This window comes from Notamacropus eugenii, chromosome 3, assembly GCF_028372415.1.
Source record: "Notamacropus eugenii isolate mMacEug1 chromosome 3, mMacEug1.pri_v2, whole genome shotgun sequence".
NCBI classification, from domain to species: domain Eukaryota; kingdom Metazoa; phylum Chordata; class Mammalia; order Diprotodontia; family Macropodidae; genus Notamacropus; species Notamacropus eugenii.
This window is the reverse complement of record NC_092874.1, coordinates 140,926,361-140,939,204: the sequence shown is the minus strand read 5'-3', so window position 1 is coordinate 140,939,204 and position 12,844 is coordinate 140,926,361. Positions and strand designations below refer to the sequence as shown.

General features: G+C 37.5%; 1 pseudogene; it reads right to left on the bottom strand.

The window, feature by feature from the left end:
• Positions 1-10,925: 10,925 nt before the first annotated feature.
• Positions 10,926-11,094, bottom strand: LOC140531272 (small ribosomal subunit protein uS14-like; annotated as a pseudogene).
• Between the last annotated feature and the right edge of the window lie 1,750 nt (positions 11,095-12,844).

The window sequence follows — 12,844 nt, the reverse complement described above, 5'->3', positions numbered from 1 at the left end:
CTGAGAAGCCCACCCAACAATGCAGAGAGCTCAGTGCAACTGAATAGGAAACAGAACCATGGGAATTGACTCTTCAAAAATCACATTGTGCTGTTGAAAGCCAAATAGATAGGTTGCCTTAATCACTCATCTAGATGAAAGATAAGGTAAAAACAAACTAGTGGAAGCTTTCCAACATTCAGCCCTGGGAGCCTAATGTGGTGCTGAAAGGGAAAATCAGGTTGTGCTCTCTTTCTTGTTCCAAACATCATTGTCAACTATTACCAAGATACTATCAAAATTCCTGGAATCCGCAGTTTAGCCAACAGTTGTGTTGATGATTCATAAAGCAGATTACATTTTGCCATTGTGTTCACTCTGCTGGGTGGCCTGGGCAAATGACTGCTTTGGAAGCAAAGGGCAAATGATGTGCAAATAATCATATGTTATTGTAAAAAATCTTTTCTACTTACCTGAGTTTCGCTGTGATTTTTGTCCTGGATAACATTAGCAAAGGTTGGAATCTTTAATAATTAATTGGCTGGTGTAGCAATACAAAATCTTGCTTTGTTTTCTACTTAGTGCTTGGGTTAGTTAGTTATTGGACAACACTTCTCATGTTTACTCTGTGAGCAGAGCACCAGCATCTAAGGGTATTCAGCTATAGGCCCAATGTAGTAATGGATCATGGGAAAGTGATTCATCAGCTATGGGACCCTGGGAAAAGTCACGTTTTTCTCTTTGACTCTGAGGTTCCTCCCTCTCCTGTAAGGGGCTAGCTCATCTCAAACATTCCTTCCAACATCGCAAGCAGCATCTAGTTCTATTCTGTCTTGCCCTAAAAAGTTCCGTGAATGACAACATGGAATTTATGCCCTCTTGTGGGTAGCATAGCAGGATATCAGATGAAAGGCAAAGTTCAGTGATATCTTCAAACAAGAGAAACTGTTAAGTGATTTTACATAACTATGCATATTTCTTTTTGATCAGAACTGTAATTTCATTGGTTGAGGAAACTTTCAATAAGAAAACTCCTTTACCAGTGCAGATCAGCTACTATTCTGCAACTTATTCTCTTAGAGAGTTACCTGGGTTAAGGGACTTGCCTAGGGTCATACAGGCAATATATATCAGAGGCAAGACCGGAGAAAGGTGTTCCCTACTCCAAGTTCAGCTTTCTGCCTTGCATCCGTATAACTATGTACATATAGATTATATATTACACATAGAATACATACATACATACATATACGCATACATTTTATGTGTGTATTTATATACATGTGAATACATATTGTTCAGTTGTGCTTGACTCTTCATGATTCTATTTGGGTTTTCTTGGCAAAGATACTGGAGTGGTTTGCCATTTCCTTCTCTTGTGGATTAAGGGAAACAGAAGTTAAGTGACTTGCCCAGGTCACATAATCAGTGAATGTCAAAGATTAAATTTGAATTCAAGACTTCCTGACTCTGGCCCCAGTGATCTATCCATTGAGCTACTAGTTGTCTCAAATATATAGACTACACCTACATTTGTGTGTGTGTGTGTGTGTATGTGTATGTATATATATACAACACATAGCAGATATTATAGGACTATGTATTCTGCATACACACAGGTATGTGTGTGTGTGTGTATATATATATATATATATATATATATATATATATATATATATATATATATATATATATATATATATATGGAGAGAGAGAGATTTTTGTGCATGTGTGTGTGTGTGTGTGTGTGTGTGTGTGTATGTGTGTGTAGGACAGATAGGTAGTGCAGTGGATAGAGCACTAGTGCAGGATTCAGGAGGACTTGAGTTCAAATCTCACCTCAGACACTTGACACTCACTAACTGTGTGACCTTGGGCAAGTCACTTAACCCCAATTGCCTCATCCTGGATCATCTCCAGTCATCCTGATGAATATCTGGTCACTGGATTCAGATGGCTCTGGAGAAGTGAGGCTGGTGACCTGCACAGCCCTCCCTCACTCAAAACAAAAAGTCAAGTGCAAGTCATGTCATTATTTTTCTGATGGCATGGTCTTCTTTGACAACAAAGGACGAACACAACATGTGCACCTGTGTGTGTGTGTGTGTGTGTGTGTGTGTGTCTGTATGTAGTAGTGAATTTAGCTCCCTTCTAAGCAGTTGACTTAGGTTTGATATTTGGCCATATTCCTATGAGAGGGAGCATGGCATAGTTAATAAAGTCTGACATTTGAATCAGGAAGACCTGGGTTCAAATCCTGCCTTTGACACCAGTAAGCTATATGACCTTGAGCAAATCTCTTACTCTCTTAGTGCCTGAGGCAACTGTCCAATAACATTTATTACTTATCTGCATTGGTGGGTGGAGTTCCTTCACCTAGAGTGTCCTAAAGTGATGAAATCAATTCCAGACTGAATATATGTGTGTACACATATATGTATACATGTAATACTCATGCACACATGTATATGTACATATACATGCATGCACACATATATATTTAACAGTTAAGATCCTATAAACTTAACTTACAAATCATTGGGGGGCTCCAAAAAATTATGTTCTGCTTTTATCTAAAGATATGCTCTAAATGAACACATGAAATAAAAAGAATTTATTAAGGCTTATTATGTGCCAGGCACTGTACTGAGTGCTAGGAATACAAAAACAGTCTCTCCTCTCCAAGAGTTTACATTATAAGAGAGTGAGATGATATCCACCCAGAAGTGGTGAACATCAGTGCTGCCCTTAGATGGCTTTGGAAGATAACAGTGGTAGTTCCTCAGAATCTCAAACACTTTGACCTTCAGTCCTCCTGAGTCACCAGACTGGAGACAAGGACATCATTACCAACCTTTGATTTCTGAATTACTGTTGCTTTGGACCTTAGCCCACAACCTGGTACCTCCGAGTGCTTATTAGGTGTCTGAGAGAGGAATATTCTAGTATTCCTGGCTGGTCTGGGCCTTTTGGCTTAGACCTTAGGGGATCAATCATCAATCAATAAACATTTGTTAAGTGCCAGGCACTGTGCTAAGCATTAGAAGTTTGATGAGGAATGATCTCAGTAGCTGCCTCCAGTGACCACACTGATTTCTACCACTTTTCCTGGGCTCTTTCAGGTAGGAGGATCTCTCTAGATGCCCCTTCCCTGAGATGGGAGGGATGGCTGGACCCTCCTCTGTACTCTTCCTGAACTCCTCATAGACCTGCCCATCTGCAGATAGTAGTCCTGAAATCTCACCTCTGTGGCTGAGAACTCCACCCATTCATGAAGATAGACCAAATGACAGCCAATTATGCCACTTGAGAATGAGAAAGGGAAGCAGGGGGGTACAGTTTGAAGTCCTGTCCACCCCACCTGGAAACTATGGAGAATTTTCACAGTCACTGACTGAATAATAAGTAAATGTGTAAGTACCATTTCTCTATCATTATTCTAGATCTTCATTGATAAATCAGTATACCTTAAATGAGGTTATGGATTTTGTAATATATTTTTAAATCAAAATGTTTATACAGACAAGGGTCCTGCTCACCCAAAGGGAGGTAAACAAAGAAGAGAATTTTTGTCTAGAAATTACAGAGATTGTGAGTTGATTTATAGAGCATTCAACTGATGTTGTTAAAATGAACATTAAAACAGTTGTTACTATTTATCTGATTACTGGGCCTACAGAAAAAGGTAGACAGCAGGATATAGCGGCATGGAGAGCAAGATGGCCAGGAAAGATGCAGGAAGATGGTCAAGGGGCAGATGGCAATATGGCTGGGACACATGGCTAAATGGAATGTGGACAATAGTTTGGACTTTTCTGACTATGGCTGTTTCTCATGGCCTAGGCAAATTTGCAGCCACATAGTTCCCTATCAATTACATATATATATGTGTGTGTGTGTGTGTGTGTGTGTGTGTGTGTGTATGCACACACATACACAGCAGACACACACATATAGTTCTGTTTCAGTCACTAATCCAGACAGTTTAGCCCCAGGGTGAGAGTTCCAAAACTGAGTAGATCAACTTCCTCAGTGACTAAGGGCACAGATTCTAGAGGTGCAGTATATGGGGTACTGGTCTAGGCAGGGAGAGAAGGGGAGGTAGTGGTGGCAGATGGTGGGTGATGGTAACAAGATGGTCTAGGTAAACAAGTGTATGGGATGTGAAGTGTAACTCAATAACCACCTGCATTTTGAGAGTTGCAAGTAATATTCTGTATAGAATATAGTATTAAGTAGGTCTATATGTATTTGTAAGTAGTATTAACATTGAAAAGAAATCTTTAGACAAAAGTGAACCCATAATGTTGTGGAGTTCCCAACTATTTAAAATGATAAACATGTACATTACGAGTGTGGCAAAAATTGTTGATTTGTAGCTTTATTTGATGAATTTCTGTTTTTCTATTTTTTTCATGACACTTCATAACATTATTTGTACTCAGAGACTTGACTATTATCTACAAAATTGATTGTTCCAGTCCTTTTATCCCATGTCCACAGATGTTGTCATTTTGATCACTTTTAGAGTAAATAGGTTATATCAGTTGTCACTATAATCAAGTCTTCAATAGTGGATTAGATCATGAATGTTCTGTTCATTCAATGACCTGGTTATTGACCTGAAAATGATTGATTCATAGGATCACAATTTCAGTAGGAAGAAATCTCAGAGCTCATCTAAATCCAAATACAGTCTTAGATACCTACTAGTTACCTAATCCTTGGCTAATCACTTAACCTTTGTCTGCCTCACTTTCCTCAGTTGTAAAATGACAATAGTAATAGAATCTCCCTCTCAGGGTTGTTGTGAAGCTCAAATGAGATATTTATAAAGTGCTTAGCACAGTGCCTTAATAAATAATAGGTACTTAATAAATAACTTCCTTCCTTCCTTCCTTCCTTCCTTCCTTCCTTCCTTCCTTCCTTCCTTCCTTCCTTCCTTCCTTCCTTCCTCCCTTCCTTCCTTCCTTCCTTCCTTCCTTCCTTCCTTCCTTCCTTCCTTCCTTCCTTCCTTCCTTCCTTCCTTCCTTCCTTCCTTCCTTCCTACTTTCCTTCCTTGCCTCTTTTATGTGTCAGGCAGGCATGTGGTGGGCAGATGAGGACAAAAGAGGAACAACCCTTGCTTTAGGAGCTTACATTATAAAAGGGGTGTATGTACATAGAGGTGTATATATATATATATATATATATATATGTATATATAAAGAGAGAGAGAGAGAGAGAGAGAGAGAAAGATACACCCACACATACATGTGTGTGTATTATACACATATACATATGACACACACATATATACATAGAGGTATATAATTGGGGTGTGTGTGTGTGTGTGTGTGTGTGTGTGTGTGTGTGTGTGCTGTGGAAGATCAGGAAAAGCTTCATGAAGAAGGTATTACTTGAGTTGAGTCCCAAGGATCCCTAGGGATTCTAAGAGGTAGAGGTTAGTGAATTCCAGGGATAGGGGAGAGACCAAACAAAGACAGAAGATGGGGTGTATTATATGAGGCACATAAGAAGACCAATTTATCTGCACTGTAATTTATGTGAAGGGGACTTATTTTATTTCTCTACAGAAAAGAAGAGGTAGAATGGCATAGTACACTCATGTCAAATTTATATAGAAATGGGGGCCACTAATCAGCACATAATGGTCTCTGTGGGTTTGATATTGACTTTGAAAACCACACGTTGATTTATTTCTTTTTTTTATTAATACATCAACATTCAAATCAGACAGGAACCACATTTTAATCTGGTTCAAATTGTTCTTGGGAGTGTTCTTGGGAGTGGGTCATGTGCCATGTGTTTGATAACTCTTGTGTATTATGTAAGGTTCTGGGCTTGGCATAAGGAAGATTTGGGTTTAAATCCTACCTTTGACACACATCAACTCTGTAATCCTGGGCAAGTCACAACCCCATGAGCCTCAGACAACTCCCTAGGACCTATCTACTAAGTTTTAGATCTGTGTTGGCAGGGGAAATTCCTCAAACCCAAGTATTCACCTAAATAAATGAAGGAAAATATGAGTCATTTTTTTTCTTAACATGAAAGCAAGATCATTCCTGTCACTATTTCTTTTGACAAAGTCTAGTTTCTATGCCTTCAAACTTGTGAATGCAAGGAGGATCCTAAATGATTTAAAAATTATTTTCTTGTTCTCATCACTCCACAGTAAACCTATGACAAAGACAAGGGACAAGAAAGCCATCTATAAGGAAGTGGGTATTGTCCTCTTGGCTCCTAGCATCCTGACTCCCCTTAGATACTAAGAATAACATACTATTCATTATTGTCATCTTGGAATTACTCAAATTTATGAATTGAAAAAAGGCCAATTTGGTTACAGCCTCCTTTTTCCCCATGGAGAAAAGGGACACCCTGTCTTTGTCCTGTTTTTATATTGGTTGAAATTTTGGAACAGCCTTCATGCTTTCATTTTGAGAGAGTTATTTTTGCAGCCGCTAAGGCAATATCCTTCAAGTTAATATTGACATAAGCTTTATTTTGCCCGGGGAGGTGAGAAATTTACAGAAAAAAAACTATAGTGTGTATTTTTAAAAAATTATTTGATAAAACTATAGGGTAGTGAGCTCTAGTTAAATCCATTAAAGAGCTGCTGATGCCGGTGAATCCACAGCTCTGTTAAGAAAAGAGTATTAAGTAGCTCAGAAGTGGCACAGGGATGTGATTTTTTTTTCTTCTCTTAAACAAGGGGCTCCTTTCAAAGAAAAGGAAGTGAAGAATGAGAAGAAACTGAAGAGAATGAAGCTATTATGCTTTCATATAATTTGAAAAGCAGAGGACTTTTTAAATTCTATTCACCAAAAATATGTCACTTGACATAATGAAATCCTAGGAAAATAGAGAGGGGAGCTATATTATGATCACCATATCTGCTAAATTCACTACGCCATTATTTTAAGTCACATTTATTTATTATAAGCTTCTATTTTTGATATTCCTGAAAAATTAACTGTGATTCAAATAATATAAAAAAGTTCACCAATATTACAGAAAATACTATAAACGGATGCTAGAATTCTTAAGAAAACTACTAGTTCTAGTAATACAGAAAATTTCCTGAGGCATGACAGAAGGAGAAGCAGTGTTGCCCAGTGGATAAGGTGATAGATTTAGCTTGGGGAAGACCCAAGTTCAAATCTTATCTCAGACACTTAGTAGCTATATAACCTTGGGCAAGTCACTTAGTCACCCTGTTCCTCACTTTTCTTATCTGTAAATGAGAGGAGCTGACTTCCTGTATTCTAAGATCTCTTCCAGATATAAATCTATTAAATTAATATTTTTGGTAAAAAAGAAATTCTTGCTTCAGATTGGGCTTTCTCAATAATATGATACTAATGGTTGATGAACAAGATACATCTTTTCCACACTGTCTTTTCTTTCTGTGTTTTTAGTGCTTGACTCACTGCTTGGAATACTGTAAGTTCTTAATAATTAATTACTATTAATTGATGATTAATAGTAATTATTAATTCTCCCATTAGACTATGAACTCATTATGGGTAGGGGCTGTCTTTTGCCTTTTTTGTATCCCTTTGTATCCTTTTCCTCTTTTTGATGCTCAGCCTAATGCCTGGATTTATTAAGTAGGCACTTAATAAATTTTTATTGATCAATATATGCATGATCAATCAAATGATTACTTGCTATCTTTGATATAGGAAAATGACGCTGTTGACTTAAAGCTGCAGGGTATATTCCTGGAATTGTCTTTCTTGTAATGATTTAAAGTCACAGTAACCTAGACAAACTTTCACTCTTTTGCCCCAGCTAGAGTTAAGGCGGATGGCTCTGTCCATGAAACTAAGTAAACAAAGCTCGAGCACCACTTTTCACTTGTTAGGACAAATGGAGCTAATTTATTAATTTATCTGAATATTGCTTATCCCTTCTCCTTTGGAATTGAAAGAATGTTTTAAATAAGATGACTTTATTTGGGAAATCAAAGTATATTCTACTATATATAGGAGTATTCAATAATAAAGAACAATCTGTTTTCTTTATGCATATCAGGAACTCGACTTCCAATGTCATCTCAAAGTCATCCCACAAGGAATCTTGTAAAGCCTCTTCAAGCAGGTGCATTCACTCTGGCTTCCCTTGCTGATTCCAGCAATCTTATTACTTTTGGCTTTTTCTGCTTCCCAGGATAAGTCAATAGGGCCCTCACATTTAAACTAACAGATGTAGTAGATGATGTTTCCCATGACATCTACATTTGTGCTTTCATTCACTAATTTGTTCCTAATATACTTATGTGTCTGTAGGATTCTCTGTTACATAGCCATGAAATATATAAAGTGCCTTGCTGATAGTAGATGCTTAATAGATACTTAATGGTTAAGAATAATAAGTAACATTATATAATACCTTATGTTTTACAAAGCACTTTAAGAACATTATCCCATTTTATTCTCACAATAACACTGGAAGATAGATACTGTTATTATCCCAATTTCACAGATGAGGAAAATTAGGTAGAGAGAGGTTATATGATCTGTCTAGAGTCACACAGCTAGTGAGTGTCTGAAGTAGGTATTTAAACTCCCATCTAGGTGGTGTAATGGATAGAGTGTTGGGCCTGGAGTCAGGAAAATTCATCTTCATAAGCTCAAATCTAGCCTCAGATGCTTTCTAGCTGTGTGACACTGGGCAAGTCACTTAAACTTGTTTGCCTCAGTTTCCTTGTCTGTAAAATGAGCTGGAAAAGCTTTCATCTTAGTTCAGGTTTATATAAACAGATATACACACACACACACACACAAAATGTATATATATATTCACACATACATTCATACATACATACATGCACAGATATGACTTTAAGTTGGAGACCTGGGTGATGTGAATGTACAGGGGGTGCTAAGAATTAGGCTTAGATGGAGGTGTTGGCTTCTCTTCATTGGGGGCCAGTCAGTGAAATCAGTCAGCATGTTGGCTGTGTCTTATTCCTTTTCCCTTTAGGTGCTGTTTCAGTCTCTGTTGCTAGCCTCTCAGAAGCCCTGGCTGGGGAGGTTCTTGATTTCCCCTTCTATCAGTCCTCTCCCCACTTAAGGCAGCGGGCTCATTCCCAGTCAGCTCTTTAGCAGGGGGTGCTTCTGTTACAATTGTTTTACTTTTTTCCTCCTTTTCTTCTTGGTGAGGGGAATGATGCCTCTGGGGTCAGGGAAAACCAATCCAGTATCTTTGCCAAAAAAACCCCAAATGGGGTCATGTAAACTTGGACATGACTGAAAATGACTGAGTAGTAACCACAACTTCCTGACTCCAAGTCTAGAATTCTAATCATTGTACCACCTAGCTGATTGATATAATAATGTTCAGAATGTAACCTGGGAAAATCTTCCTTTGCTGAACCAGTATCCATGGGCCTAGAATATTCAGAGAGGGACAAGAAAGAGTAGATTCTGACATCTTTTCTGTTATAAAGGGTTTGCCTTGGATTCATGCCAGTTCCTTCTGTGACACAATGCATCATTAAAGGAGGTTGATTGTAATATATGAGCACTTCAGAACTTCCAGACGGTCAATATGCCACCAGCAGGGAGAAGCCTGCATGAGTTGTATGGGACCAAGGTTCATTACTAAAAGAGAAACACCACAGTTACCTGTTGCCCTGAATCTATTGTGGACCTTGTTAGGATAAATCCTGCCTAGCAATCCACTTGGGTGAATAGGTGAGCCTCTTGACTTCACCACATTCCTTCGTCAGTTAGGAGCTCTGTGATGATCCTCCTTCTGTCATAATCTATGAGTTGGTAGGAATAAGAAATTTCCCAGTCCATAGTTCACATAAACTTGGGGAGACTTGTTTGAACTGACGTAGAGTAAATTGAGCAGAATGATTTATATAATAACAACCAATATGTAAAGGAAAACAACTGTGAAAAACTCAGTGGTGAACCACCGTTCCAGAGAACTCCTGAGAGAGGTGATAGATTCAGGGTACAGATCAACACATATACTTTTTAAACATGGCCAATACAAGAATTTGTTTTGCTTGATTATGTATATTTGCAACAAGGTTTTATTTTTCTCTTTTTTTTCCCCAGTGGAAGAAAGGGAGAAGAAGAAGGAAAAGTAGGTTTTTGTTAATTGGAAATAAACTGAACAAAAATTGAAAAAATTCTAGCATAGAACACTGGTCAGTGAAAATAGAGGAGGACAAGAAATATAAATATCTTTATTCTAGCAGGAGTACAGGAAAGTATGTCTATTTTATTTTAATTTCACATATATTAAAAATGTAGTCATCTCTACATTGTATATCTGAATCCATTGGCATAGAGGAAGAGAGAAGCTGAGAGAATGAATTAACCTAAGGGACAGAGTCAAGATAATTGTAGCAAATGTTATTTTAAATGTTTATCTTGAGAACAATTCCTCCAGGTTACTGTTAAGATTTATTGCTGAGATACTCCAGTCTTTTCCCTGAGCTTTGGTCCTACATCATCATTTACCTGTTGATACTTCAAACTGGATGTCCTGAAGACATTTTGAACTCAACGTCTCTCAACAAACTGAACTCAGTATCTTCTTAGCTAAGACTTCTCCTCCCCCAAGCTTCTCTACTTCTGTTCTACGCACCACTACATACTTACAATCTTCTATGTCTGTAATCTCAGCATTTTCCTTGGCTTTATCCCACGTATTCAGTCAGGTGCCAAATCTTGCCATTTCTATCTCCACAACATCTCTTGAATTTGAGCTTTTCTCTTTATACACACAGTTATCACTTCATTTCAGGTTCTTTTTTCCTCTTCCATAGATTTTTCCAAGGTGATATTTTTAACTTTGTGTATGAATTAATATAAATATGCTCCACAGAATCCTTATTTGGCTAGATCAAATATTTGTCCAAAGTCTAGCAAAACTATGTCCAGAGTATTCACACAAGTGATGTATATTAAGATTGTTTAGTCCCACTTGATGAAGCCAATGTCTTTCGCATGCTGCCAGCAGCATTGGAAGCACGTGTTGAAGCCATACTTGTAAATCAGACCACGTCAGTTGGAACAGATGTAGCATGAGTGAGATCCCTAGCCAAATTTGCATGGGGCTCCAAGAGAGCTGCTAGTGACTCATGTTGTCTGCGGCAAAGAAGTGAGACTAAAGATCTCCTCTAGGTTATTGCAACAGATTTCTCATTGGTCTTTAGGCTTCAGGTCACTTTCTACTTCAGTCCACCTTATACCCTTGTGCCCAAGTAATTTCCCTGAAGTGCAAGTCTGATCATCTCACTTCTCTATTCAATCAACTCTAGTGGTTCTTTATTGCCACTAGGACAAAATGGAAACTCTTGTGTTTTGCTTTAAAAGTCCTTTCACAACATGAGTCCCAGCTATATTTCCAGCCTCATTGGATAGTATTCCACCTCCTCCACTTTGTGATCAAGCCAAATTGGCCTTCTCTCTGTTGTTCATACATGATGCTTCACATCCCAACTCTCTGCCTTTGCATTGACTATTCCTCGTGCCTGGAATGTACTCCTGTCACAGAGAGATGGGAAATGGAGTATTGTGCTTGAGAAATACAAAGAAGACAAATTTATCTGAGCTATACTACATGCAAAATACTGTGCAGTGAGTCTTGAAGACCTTGCTCAAGCATTGCCTTTTACATAAAGCCTTTCCTGCTGGTGTCCTCCCTTCCAAACTACCTTTGTATTTATTCTACTTAATTATTTTGTATTTAATCTCTCTAGAGTTATTCTGTGTATTCTTATAGATAGACCTGATATCTCTTGACTTAGAATGTAAGCTTCTTATGGCTAAGTACAGTTTCATCTTATGTACTTATATCTCCAGAACCCAATGCAGTGTCTGGAACTTATTAGGGACTAAATAAATGCTTTTTGATGGATTATTAGTTTATAGATGCTCCAATAGAGATCTTTAAGACTATATCTCAAATATTTCACATAGGTAAATTTAATGATTTTGAAAACAGACAAGTTGCTTTTTCTTAAACTATCATGAGAGTAATTAGATATGTGGTCTGAAAAAAGTCACATCGTTAATAGAATCATAGATGAATCAGAGGTTTGGCAGAAATCCACCTCATTTGTCGTATTGTCGATTTAGAACTAGCAGGGACTTTAGGGATCATCTAATTCAGTTTTTTATTTTACAGATGAGGAAACTGAGGATCACAGTAGTGAAGTGATTTATCCAAGAACCCATGAGTTTATTAGAGTCAGTGCCAGGATTTAAATCCAGGTGATCTAATATGAATCCTGTAGTTTTTCTACTGTTCTATGCTGCTTTTCATTCTAAACTAATAAATACCAACAGTAGCTAATAACCAATTTTTTTCACTAACCATCCATGTGAAATTCTAATCTTTAATTTTACATATATATGTATACATATGTGTGTATGAATATATGTATCCACACACATCCACATGCATAAATGTATACGTCTATATATATATATATATATATACATACTGTGTGAATATGTTTACATGTGTATAGATATATCGATATACATATAATATATATACACCTAAGACTTCTCTAGAGTTACCCCAGATGGAAATGACTGATACTTCTAATGCTTCTGCTATTATCTTAAGATAATGACTTAGGCTATTTTCTCATTCCTAGGATGCTTTTGCTTTGTTCTCCTTTTGCTCTAGATTCTCTAACCTGCATTTTCCTATGAGATATGATCTCCTTTGTTGTTAGTGTTAATTCTTTTCTCCTAAAAATATGTATGATATTAGTATGTGCATGTACAACTGTATACCTACATATAGTGTCCTTCTCCCCCTGGAAAGTTCAAGTTCCCTGAAGGCAGGGACTTCCTTTGTTTTTGCTGTGTCTCAATGG